This window comes from Podarcis muralis, chromosome 8, assembly GCF_964188315.1.
Source record: "Podarcis muralis chromosome 8, rPodMur119.hap1.1, whole genome shotgun sequence".
NCBI lineage: Eukaryota > Metazoa > Chordata > Lepidosauria > Squamata > Lacertidae > Podarcis > Podarcis muralis.
Window position 1 is genome coordinate 60848929 of NC_135662.1, and position 12283 is coordinate 60861211.

Genomic DNA, 12283 nt, shown 5'->3' on the forward strand with positions numbered 1-12283 from the left:
CAACAACTTCCATCATCCTTGACCACTGGTCCTGCTAGCTAGGGATGATGGGAGTTGTAGTCCAAAAAAACTGGAGACCCAAGTTGGGAAAGCACTGACCTACACAGTCATAGGCAGTTTGCCTCTGAAGACTAGCTGCTGGGGGTCATGTGGGGAGAGAGTGCTGCTGCACCTGTATCCTGCTTGCGGGCTTCCCACAGACACCTGGCAGGCCACTGTGAACACAGGATGCTGAACTAGATGGGCCTTTGGTCAGATCCAGAAGTCCTTTTCCATTTTCACTCTCAGGAAATCATTATATACTCAACAAAGCATGTAGCCTAAATCTCTGGATTGCAGCATTATTCACATACTACATGAAGTGCATTAACGGATAAAACATGCACAGTACATGAACAACTATGGCTTTTAGTGTACGATATATACAAACAGATTTAGGGTAATTGGCATAATTTCATATTGAGGCACAGAGATGATGAAGGTAGTGAAAGGAGTAAGGATGTACTCTGTAAAAAGAAGAAAAAAGTACCTCTCCTCAAACAATAAGACAGGTTCATCTTTGTGAAATTACCACAGAAAGCAGAGAAAGATGATGCAAACACCTGAAAGATCACAGCATTGTGCTTGAGTTAGAATTGCAAGTTTGCCATTTCTCTTTCCCTACAAACCTCCCCATTCAAATTGATTCCAGGATTCTTTTGGGCGGGGAGTGTTGAATAACACAGTGTGCTTCTGAAGTGGCACTGAACAGTCAGTATTCTACCATTCCTTCTGTTTTCATTAGTAGGTTTTGACTACTGTACATGCACAGTTAGCAGTAGTTTTCAATAAACGTCTCTCCCTGTCCCCCCATTCCACAGTTTTACCAATGTGCAGAGGCACACAGGGACACTGATTTAAGAACTGCAGAAAATGAATCCTGATGTGATCATACAATAGCACGAAGATTCCTTTTTATGCAGCGTATGATCCACATGAAACTGATTCAAAAAATATTAATTTTTCATTTAGTAGACTTATTTCCTGCTCCCTCCCCAAGAGTACATATTTTTTAAATTCACAACTTTAAACTGGAAGACAGGCAGAACCAACCCATATAGCAACAAAGTGAGAGAATTATTCTTATGAGCAGATAGCAAATATTATTATATAGCATAAAGTCAAGGATAGGTCTTTATTTCTCAATATTTCAAATACTGGCTGCTACAGGTGCGGAAATGTCTCCTCCTCTTCCTCCACCTCTTTGGCATATTCACAGGAGAAGGGCCCTTACAGGAGCTTACTTTTGGATCCCTACAATCTGCATCAGTATGCACAGGTCAAACTCCACCTGCATGGTTAAAATTACATAATATGACAAACTCCCACATTCTGTTCCCTTATATCTTAGTAACAAATGAACTGTGCGCTACAGATGCTGTGTGGATTGTGCTCTGCATAGGAGCAGGGCACTTACAAGGGACCAGGAACTGCTCTGCCCAAGGAAGAAGATCCAACAAATTTCAAGGGGTAAAACCACGTGATGCATTAGGACTAAAACAGCAGCTGTAAAATTCAGATCTGAATGTTCACAGTTACGCTGGCATCCTCCCTTACAGGATGATTCTGTTTTCCATACTGTGACAGATTTGAAGTGTGGGATGGCAGAGAAAGACTGCCTGCCTCTCTGTGTGTGTTGGTATGAGTATCTTTCTGTTCCTGTGTACTACAGGCAAGCTGTAGTACATGGGTCAGACGAGTATGTCATAAGAAAGGAGGCCCCTTTCTCTCAAGATCTCCTTCTCCGGGTTGCTTGTATATTGAGACCTGGCTTAGACTCAAGAAGCAGTGCTTGAATTACAGGAGGACAGAGGGGTCTTACTCTCTTAAGTTAAGCATTTTAGAAGAATACAAGGAGAGCATAATCTGGATAAAATTGAGGAGAGGACAACCCTTACTTCCCCCCTCATAATTTGAACACTGCCCAAAAGGACAGAGGGAAACACCCCGATAGTGATAAGTGGCAAAACTGGGTGGGGTGGGGTGGGATATCTACCTGGGGTAATGTTCCAAAGTGCAAATACATTATTTTGCTTCTTCTTCTTTTGAATAAGCATTTTAATCACTTTTTCAACTCAGAAGATTACTTCCCCTGTGTGCCCTTTAGATAACATAAGCTTCATTCATTCTTTAATTTCCGAACAAAATACATTCTGGTCCAATAACATAAATTCATATGATTTTTCTTTGGGTGGCAGTGTGTATGTGCAATGTCTGTACCTGAAAGTTTATCCTTGTGGTGATCCCTGCTTACTTAAAATTGAGGACTAAGATATTAAACCAGATAATCATAGTTGACACTAGTACAGATAGGAGAATGCTCCAGAACTGAAGCATAATCCCTCCCTGTACATACACATAGACACAGCACTCAAGCTTGGGTATGATTTATCGTTTCAGCTTAGCATTAAACTAGAAAAAGTGTTTCAGGAAGGATATTCCATGTTACTGTCCTAAGTAACCTAGCATCATACGAAGCCATCCATTCCAGTTTCAAGTCCACAGAAAAAAATATACAGCTGATAGTTAAAGCATTCCAGATGACTGGATGTTAGGCTAACCTCAACTTGCTTATTATGGGTTTTTGCATGACTCAACAACTCTTTACTTTATGTTCACGGGGTGGGATTCACCTAATCAGTGGAAGTCCCGCACAAAGACTTCTGCTTGCACAACAGGGCTTGGCCCCCTTCCCCATGCCCCCCCTCCAAATTCATTCTGGGGAGGCTGGGAGAACCCCCAGAACAGTGGGGGGGGGGAGGAGAGGAGAGGAGAACTGGTCCATCTAGCAAAGGTTGCAAGGCTTGCAGAGATGGAACCATTGGAAGGGTGCAATGCTGAATTCCTCTCGTGATTTCTGAGAGAGGCGTAATGTTCCCTATTTCTAAGTGACCTTGTAGGCAAGTTAGGGCTCCTCACTCATCAAAGGTTTACTGAACTGTCACTCTTGGAATACAGCAGTACGAGGCATTGCTCAGCCCAACCTAACCACATCTGCTGTTGCCACAAGTCTTACAATCAGTCTGCTATAAGCCTTTTGCAGTAGATTATGATAATCTACCGGGAAGAAAAAAAGACAGTTAAGGGTAGATAAAGGTTATAAAGAATGGAGTAGGGTAACACAATGAGGCTGAATAGTTAAAGAAACATGCTAAAAATAAACCTTGGGATCAAGTATTTCAGACCATTTCTTGCTTGCTTCAGCAAATTACTGCTCTAGAAAAGCTTGTTGTAGTAAGCATGGGAAATCTATTACTACTGCTTCCTGCATTAAAAAAGAAAAGAAACCAGCCAAAGTAGTAAAGAGTATTTTCACATTATTTTGTTAACCCTCTGTTGACAGGTATGGTTAAACGGCCCCCAAGAGTACTGAAAATAAAATGAATAAAACTTTTGTTATCAGTCTCTCACAACTCTATGTTCCAGATATTCATCAATCATGACAGGGACCAAACTAACCTGTTGTTGTGTTGTTGTTTTTTTAAGAGGAAAGCGCCTCCTAAATTTACTGAAAATTTGATATTATTTTTGCAAAATTTGGGTTCAGTTCTACTCCTATTGAGGTTATGGAGAAAACTGAAAAAAGCATAAGAATAAAGGTGCTGGGTCAAAGAGACCTTGCAAAGTGCTGTTTAATTTTTTTTAGTTTTTCCTTGTGTAAAGATGTATACCCCAAACCTGTTATTCCATCATTTTGTGCCATGCTTACTAGTTTGACTTTTGGATTCACTGTGCCCCAAAACTGCATCTGCAAATGTTTGCAAGCGATCTGCGCCCTCATCTCAGGAGGTGACCAAGGTCAGTGGCTATCTTTAATCAAGGACTTTTAGATAACTGCATTGCTCTGTTCACAGAAAGGTATTTACAAAATGCATTGTTGAGTATTTCCCACCCTTAGCTATAATTGCAACCAGACAGTTCCAGCAACTCAAAATCTAGGCCCAACAGCGGTTGAGAAGCTAACAACACATTTGCATGGTTCCAGACAGAACCTAACAACTAGTTACAAGATTAGCTAATGAAAAAAAAAATCCTGACTGCTGTTGCACATTGCAAAAAGTAAACTAGAAATTCCCCAATGCGTTTCTTTCCCACAAATCCAGAAATGTAAGCAGAAGCATTTTGGGTTTCTAAGAAGATTTAACACTTGTATAATATGTGCGGAAAGTAGGATTGACAATACCTCTTCTTTGTTCAGTGCACAGCAATCTCAGTCTAGAATTTGAAGTCTCAAAGCACTCTTTATATAATAAAACTAAAAATGGCATAGACATCTGTGATCTGATGGTCTTCCAAATGCATGGTCAATGGCATCCCCCCCCCCCCCCAAAGGATAGTGGGCAATGCCCATTTAAAAGCCTAAGTTTTTGCAACCAGAACAACCCACAACAGATAGAGCATCCCAAATAGACCTGGATCTGGAGTTGATCAAACTCTGGGTTGAATCTAGAAACATAGCTACCTTGCCTAGGGTGTCAATAGGGTTAGTCTCTGAACTGATAGGGCATGCCACACCAGGAAAAGAAGGAAGTATCTTGCAGAAAATTTCAGCAACATTGTGCTCTATGTAATAGTTTGTTTGACCTAAAGTGAAGTGCGGCGATTCTGCATGGGCTGCCTAAATAGCAAGTGCTATGTGTGTAAAGTCATGTGAGATTTTTGTTGCTGTTACTTATTTAAGTGTTTTAAAAATGTTATATGCATGCATGTCAGAGGCACAACATTTTATCTTATGTTTAAAGAACTGTGTGGTCATCCCACACCCTGTTCTTGGAGGTTTGTGCACTTTACATTTTTGTTGTTTAGTCATTCAGTCGTGTTCGACTCTTCGGGACCCCATGAACCAGAGCACGCCAGGCACTTCTGTCTTCCACTGCTTCCCACAGTTTGGTCAAACTCATGCTGGTAGCTTCGAGAACACTATTCAACCATCTTGTTCTCTGTCGTCCCCTTCTCCTTGTGCCCTCTATCTTTCCCAACATCAGGATCTTTTCCAGGGAGTCTTCTCTTCTCATGAGGTGGCCAAAGTACTGGAGCCTCAGCTTCAGGATCTGTCCTTCCAGTGAGCACTCAGGGCATTTTCTTAAGAATGGATAGGTTTGATCTTCTTGCAGTCCATGGGACTCTCAAGAGTCTCCTCCAGCACCATAATTCAAAAGCATCAATTCTTCGGCGATCAGCCTTCTTTATGGTCCAGCTTTCACTTCCATACTTTACATAGTAGATTCCAATTAGTTGTGTACAACTTTATTGCATACTGGAAAAGTTTTCAATGAAGGTATGGCATGTTTTTTACCTGCAAATTCTACCACACTTAATATATTCCTCTAGATGTTTCATTTTTCTTGGTTCAAATATAGTAAATATGATTCTAAAATCAGATAGATATAGTCAAGTTTTCTATCAACACAGGGTTCACAAGACCAGTCCATTCACTCTTATATTTGATGTCTGGGTTTTTATTTTTATGTTGTGCTAAAAATAAAAATTGCTAAGCTACATTTGTACAATCACTGGTAGTAAACTTTAGACCATCACAGGCTTTCTATTCTTGGCACCCTATTTTGGCACATAACACAAGATACCTCTCAGGCTGAGAGAGGCATCTTGTGTAATGTGCCAAATGAAGGCAACAGGATGGAATAGTTTTACAGGTATGTTTGCTTGAATATCCTGGGTGGCACATTGACATAAATAATCTAGAGCCTGATATTTTAGAGAAATGAAATACAGCATTCAAGTAAGGGGGGAATTAAGAAGCATTGGTGATTCAAAGGCATGATTTATGATGTAATAGTCACGCAGTGTCTCAGAATATGAGTTATGAGATTTTAGTAAAGCTGCACCTACAGACCTTCTTCTTACAATCTGATCCTATCTTCTTGAAAACCTGTGAAGACACAATGGCACATTGAATGCCCTTGTGTCAATGTAATGCAGTTTGTGCCATGTTATAGCCGTGCAATTCAAGTATCTTGCACTGGCTCAGTAATTGATTCATCTAGCCTATTACTGACTGTGATTGTCTCTCTCCAGTCTCTGAAGTAAGCCCAGCCTAGCCATCTGGCATCCTCAGACTACAGACGTCAAAAACCGAACATTGGACTTCAGTAGAGTAAAAATGTGCTCTAGTCCTGAACTTGTAATGATCTCAACAAAAACTGCCCAACATGCACCCATGTTAGTCAATGAGACCAAACTGGTAGAAAACAGAGAAAGTGGTATTGTGGGCCAACAAATCCCTACATTTTCCATATACTTCTGGAAAGCAAAAAGAAGAGCAGGGGGAAGAGAGTTAAAATGGGAGCTGTCATCATTTGAGCCTGCAGTGGCCCCAAACAGAAGTCAGAATATAAGGAAAGACCAATGTATTTTCAACATGATTCTGAAGTATGAAATATTAAGATTTTATTTATTTATTTTTAAATATGAGCTGAAGTGTGACAAGAATACATCACCTGCCCTTAGCTCTTGCAACAAGACATATGGGAAACAGGCAAAACTACCTAAGTAAATTTGGGAAATTCATTTTTTTAAAAAATGTTTTATTAAGATTTGTCCTTTTAAATGCAGAAACAACTTTTTTTGTTTTGTTTTAAGTACAATAGTTACCTAAAACAAAATTAAATTAAATTATTCCACCACCAGGCAGTTAAATTTATTCTACAGGGGGGAAACAGCAAAACAACCACTGATTTTATTTTATTTTGAAGACAGTAAGTTGTAACTTTTTCTTCCTTGATACCATATCCATCTTATAAAAACTGCTTTGGAAATCTAGCAAAGTTACAAAATGGAATACAAAAGTTACAAGCTAAAGGGACAGACAAGTAACTTTCTACTTGCAGCAATTTTCAACTGAATAATCAAATAATTCCTGCAGTCTTCACTTATGGCTCAATGCAGCAGAGTCTGGGTTTGAAAAAGCATAAGGCAAGTCTCATCATTTGCCAGACCTCCTGGAGCTCTCAGCAGCCAAGTAATTCCTCCCACTACTGGCCAAGCTTCATTAAGTTAATCAGGTGTTCATTCATTCATTCAGTCATTCATTGAAGAAGAAAAGATGTATTTTTAAAAATACTTGTACCAGCTAGCAGCCACTAAAATGCACCAGCAAGGAGTGTGCCACACCAAGTCAACGCTGAGAGATTAATTTGCAGAGGCCTTTGAGGCTGTCCAATAGGAATTCATTTCATATTTCCCCCCCAGGGTTTTTATTCTGCACACATACTTCTTGCTATGTATAGCCTGCCAAAAGGTAGCAATACAACAGGAAAACTTTAAAGAGATTTCTATTCTCTTTTTCTTCTTTTTTCTTCTTTCTCTTTTTTATGTTTTGTACTGTTTTACTTTTTATGTATTTTTATGTATTTCTTAAAAAACTTTTAATAAATATCTTTTAAAAAAAAAAAGGAAAATTGGGGTGCTGGTGGGTGGGAAATGAACGTTCTGAATGTCATGAGCAAGTTAAAACACACTGCCATTGTCCATCCTGTTGTTGCACACACACACCAATCTCTTCAGTGCTGAGAAGCTCCAGGGGTTCCAATGCTCACCCAGGGGTCAGTTTCCTTGGAAGGCCAATGGTGGCTGTGGTGTCTTTAAGCTATATGGTTTTATTAACACCTACATACAATCTGAAGGCAGGAGGGAGGGTCTTGCAGTGTTAACACACCAAAAGAATTTAATTATCCACTAGTCACAGCTTTGGATCCAGCACAGAACTAGACATGTCTCTGAACCCACCTCTCACTGAGTCATCTCCCTGGCTTCCAGCTCTCTCTCAGACACCAACTCCCCCCCCCCACACCCACCCCCCCACCTTGCCCTTATGGCTGTTTCTCACTTAGATGTAACTACAGTGGTATCTCGGGTTACATATGCTTCAGGTTACAGACTCCGCTAACTCTGGGGTTAAGAACTTTGCTTCAGGATGAGAACAGAAACCGCGCAGCGGCAGCGTGGCAGCAGCGGGAGGCCCCATTAGCTAAAGTGGTGCTTCAGGTTAAGAACAGTTTCAGGTTAAGAACAGACCTCTGGAACGAATGAAGTACGTAACCAGAGGTACCACTGTACTGCAACTCAGCTCATTCATTTCAAGCTCTCAGATGAGCACTAAAGTGGCCAGCTGGTCATCATCTTAGAAGAATCTTGCCTGGCCAGTTCCCCAACCTCCCCCAAACTCAAAACATTACTATTAGTGGTAGAAAATAAAAAAACAAAACGAAGTGTGTCTTTTTATTTTTTAACACATTATTTATTGCAGTAACCTTCAACCTTTTCAGACAGGGGACCCACCAAACATGTACTTGGGGCCCCATTTCTTCATTTTTTAAACCATATATGGGATAGTGACAGTGCTGCTGTTGCAACCCATCTTAGATCACTGGCACGGTAGTGCATCTGAGCTCACCAGCTGAAGACCCATGTTTCATTGAGACATACAAAATCAAGGCTTAAACCTTGAGCAATTTAAAACAGTCAGCTCTGATCTCCCAGGGTGGAGGGTTTCCATTGGCTTCAGTGATTTAAAGAGACAACCAAGCATGTGCACGCACACAAAAACACACAGTCCAAGTACACATATGAAGCATGTGGTTCATGGATTGCTGGTGAGCTGTGAGACCACAATTAAAAACAGAGACAAATGTTGAAGGTCACTTCTAGAGCAAACAGAGAAGCATGCTGAATTAAAGCTCAGGCGCTTCTGCATGCCAATGCAGCTATACTCAATATGCAGGGGGAAAGGGACGGGGAAGCATTATTAAGCAGCAAGTAAGTGTTGCTAGGTTTCCTCACACTCCATGTCACCGAGGCATTTGTCAGTCAAGAGACATTACTGCTTCACAGTGGTAAAAGGCTGGAGAAAGCCCAATCTCAGTAAGTGCTCATATATTCTTGAGTTGTCTTCATACACCCATTAAAGCTTAAAGCTATTAATTGCCTTACTAAAAATGTACCATTAAACATCTCACTTTACAACGGGGATAATCCTTTGCTTGGATCAATGCAACAGAATGTCTCCCCCCACCCCCGTTCTTCTCCTCTCAGAAGTTCAGTTTAGAAAAATGAGGTTAATAAACATTTGAAGTCACTGTAGTAAAATCGTACACAATTAAAATCCCCTGTTGTATCTTATAAAGCCTGTGTGTGTGTGTGTGTGTGTGTGTGTGTGTGTGTGTTGCATGCAGTTTACACACATGCATTATGGGTGTCAACTGACTAAATTCTCTAACCGAAAACATGGTCACCTCAGTAGATTTTAAATATCTAAATGACTCCCAAAGGGTACAACTTTGAAATTTGTACTAGATAGATATTTCCAAAAATGAGGGTGCGATATCTCTCTACTGAAAGGCTGGCAACCGCACTGCATGAACACATTGATGGCTTTCAAGAGGGACTATGCACATTTTTAGGAGATCACATCATCTCCTGCCAGAGTTAATTTGATAAAATACTGAGCTCTTTCAACATGCCATGGAAGATGGAAGACTGATGTATTAGCAAAGAGCTGGTCCCAAGCTATAATGAGCGCTTTACATTAGTATAAAAGCAAGATGATCTAACTGTTTCCTGGGAAACAAGCCTTCTTGATATATAGTGGTAAACCTTCTGGGAATAGAACTGCAGGTTTTCTTCTAGCAAAAGCTTCCAACATTACTTATTCAGCACCACTTCATGCAATACCATTATTCCAGTTGCAATTGTATAGGTAATAAAAGGAGGGAAAAATCACCGAGTGTGCTCATGACTTCTTGCCGCTTGTCAAAAAAGAAAAAAAGAAAAAAAGAAAAAGAAAAGCATACATACTAATTGCATTTATCTTTGTGGCTGCACAGTCTTGCCAAATCTATAAAAATCCAAACCAAAACGCTTTGACGGCAGGGTGGGGGGTAGTACCCAAGGAATCGATGGACAGGAACAGACTTTGAAAACTATCTGATTTATTAGCTTTCCTCATGCTTTAAAATTTGAAAGAAAAATGTAAACTTGGGATGAGTCCTGATAGCTGCGGGACACAAGCACCCAAAGCAGAATGTGCAATGGTTACAGTTAACACCCAGGTGGATATTCAAAGCATACCCAAGAGAATCCTACAGTGGTAGCTCGGGTGACAAACAGCTAACAAACTTTTTGGATTACGAACACTTCAAAGCCGGAAATTAGTGTTCTGGGTTGCATATTTTTTTGGGTTTACGAACCTACTCCATTCAGGGGTGCACTTCCGTTTTGAGTACCACACTTCCGTTGTCCAGCAGCGGAGAAGGGGGTTGTCACAGCGTTTCCCGGAGCCGCGAGGGAGCGAAGCTGCGTGCCTGCCTGCCATCTGGTTGGCAGGCGCACAACTCCCCCCCCCCATGCCACTGCAGGAGGCACGAGCGCTCTAGGGAGCATTTCCCGCAGCAGCATGGGGAGGGATCTGTGTGGATCCCAGTTCAGCTACTGATTGATTGATTGATTGTGTGACTGCGGAGATGGATAAAAGCCCCCCACATCCAAACAATGGCAATCATCAGTGCAGGTAAGCAATTTTTTAAATTTCTATTTTGATCATTTACAATACTTTTTTATCTATTTTATAGTACAGTACATTGATTATTGCTTTCATTTTATGAATCAATGGTCTTGTTAGATATTAAAATTCATGTTAAATTGCTGATTTAGCGGTTGTTTTTAAAAGTCTGGAACGGATTAATCCATTTTGAATTAATTTCTATAGGAAAGTGCGCCTTGGTTTAAGAATGCTTTGGTTTAAGAATGGATTTCCGGAACGGATTAAGTTCATAAACCAAGGTACCACTGTACTTTTTCCTACTTTCTGAACATCTTTCATACACGTGCTATGCCCCAAAGCTCATCTCTTCCCATAGATCTAAGCAACCCTTCAGTATCTTTGCGCATTGAAGCTGCCCTTAGTCTACCGGATCTCTAGAAGAAAGGAGTTAGTTCCTTCTCACATGTGGTTGCAGCCGGAAACGATTTTGCTTACCAACTTGCCATGCTCTGTGCTCCAGGGCAAAAGAGGCCTATGGCTCCACACCAACCTGATGGCTAAAAACAAGGTTTGGGGGATGGGCAAAGGTAACCCTTGCTCTGATAACTGCTGCTGTTCCCCTCCGGCTTGGCTGCAAAGAAAAGGATGTTTTGTATGGAAACTTTCCAGGCTTGTATCTGCTCAGATATGACCAACGTGCTGCACTAAAAGCCTAAGAGACACAGACAGAGCTCTTTGCAAAGTCTAGAGAACTAATTTCATCAGCTGCAAAGAGCCAAATCTTACCCAGTTAACACGGCACATGATGATCGCACATAATTCAGAGTCAGAGTTCAATTGACTCTAACAAGTAACTCGAGGAAAGGAAAGTATATGTTAATGTGCCATTGCTAGCGTATAGTTTATCATAATCTCAGTGATGCCTCCTCATGACCACTCAGTATAAAAGCTATCACATTTTCTAGACCAAGCTGAAATAATATTTCAACTTAATTCAAAGGGAAGACTTCTCCCTTTCCACTGCTTACTGATGCTTGTGAAGATGAGTCCACTAAGCATCTCCTTACCCATTGTAAATTATTCCAAATTACAATCTAGAAAATAAAAGAGAAAGAAAAACTTTTTTCAAAACTAGGGACTTATTTCAGCATAAAAATGCACAGGAGTGCACTGTAATCACTTAAAACGCCAGAAAAAGGGGGGACACAAATAAATAAAAATACATGGAGGCTGCTGTTTTGAAGCACAAGCTATCTACACACACTCTCACTCCTGATTTGTACTACCTAAACCAAATGTAAAAAAGTGTGTTGTTTCATCTGGGACACACACTGTATAACACCAACACACACAAAGGCATTACAAACAATTACCAGCAGTTTTGCTATCCTTATATGACCTTGGCAAGTGGGTTACTCTTGTGGGGAACACGCACTTCTCTTTCTCTATTAATAAAGCGTAAGTGTGAACAGCATGTGTGTATTATGTGTGTGAGAGCGTTCACTTGCAAGGAGCATAAATTATAGAGTTACTAGATTTTTAGCAATCACCCCTTGCAGCTGTGATAAAATACAGGAAAAACAAGGAACTTTGTCAAAGAACAAAAATGTTATATACAAAGGGTGTTAAAAACCCTGGCACAGGATAGCAATGGCCCTTAATGAGATACAGCATGAACAATGTACAAAAAAGGCCCGAAAATGCAGATGTTCTCAGACGACTATGTAGAACAGGCATAGGCAAACT

General features: G+C 40.6%; 1 protein-coding gene across 25 annotated transcripts in view; it reads right to left on the bottom strand.

Annotated features, from left to right (window-relative positions):
- Window positions 1-12283, bottom strand: part of ATXN1 (ataxin 1) — a 195751-nt gene that overhangs the window by 10284 nt on the left and 173184 nt on the right. The gene's annotated exons all lie outside the window — the stretch shown is intronic.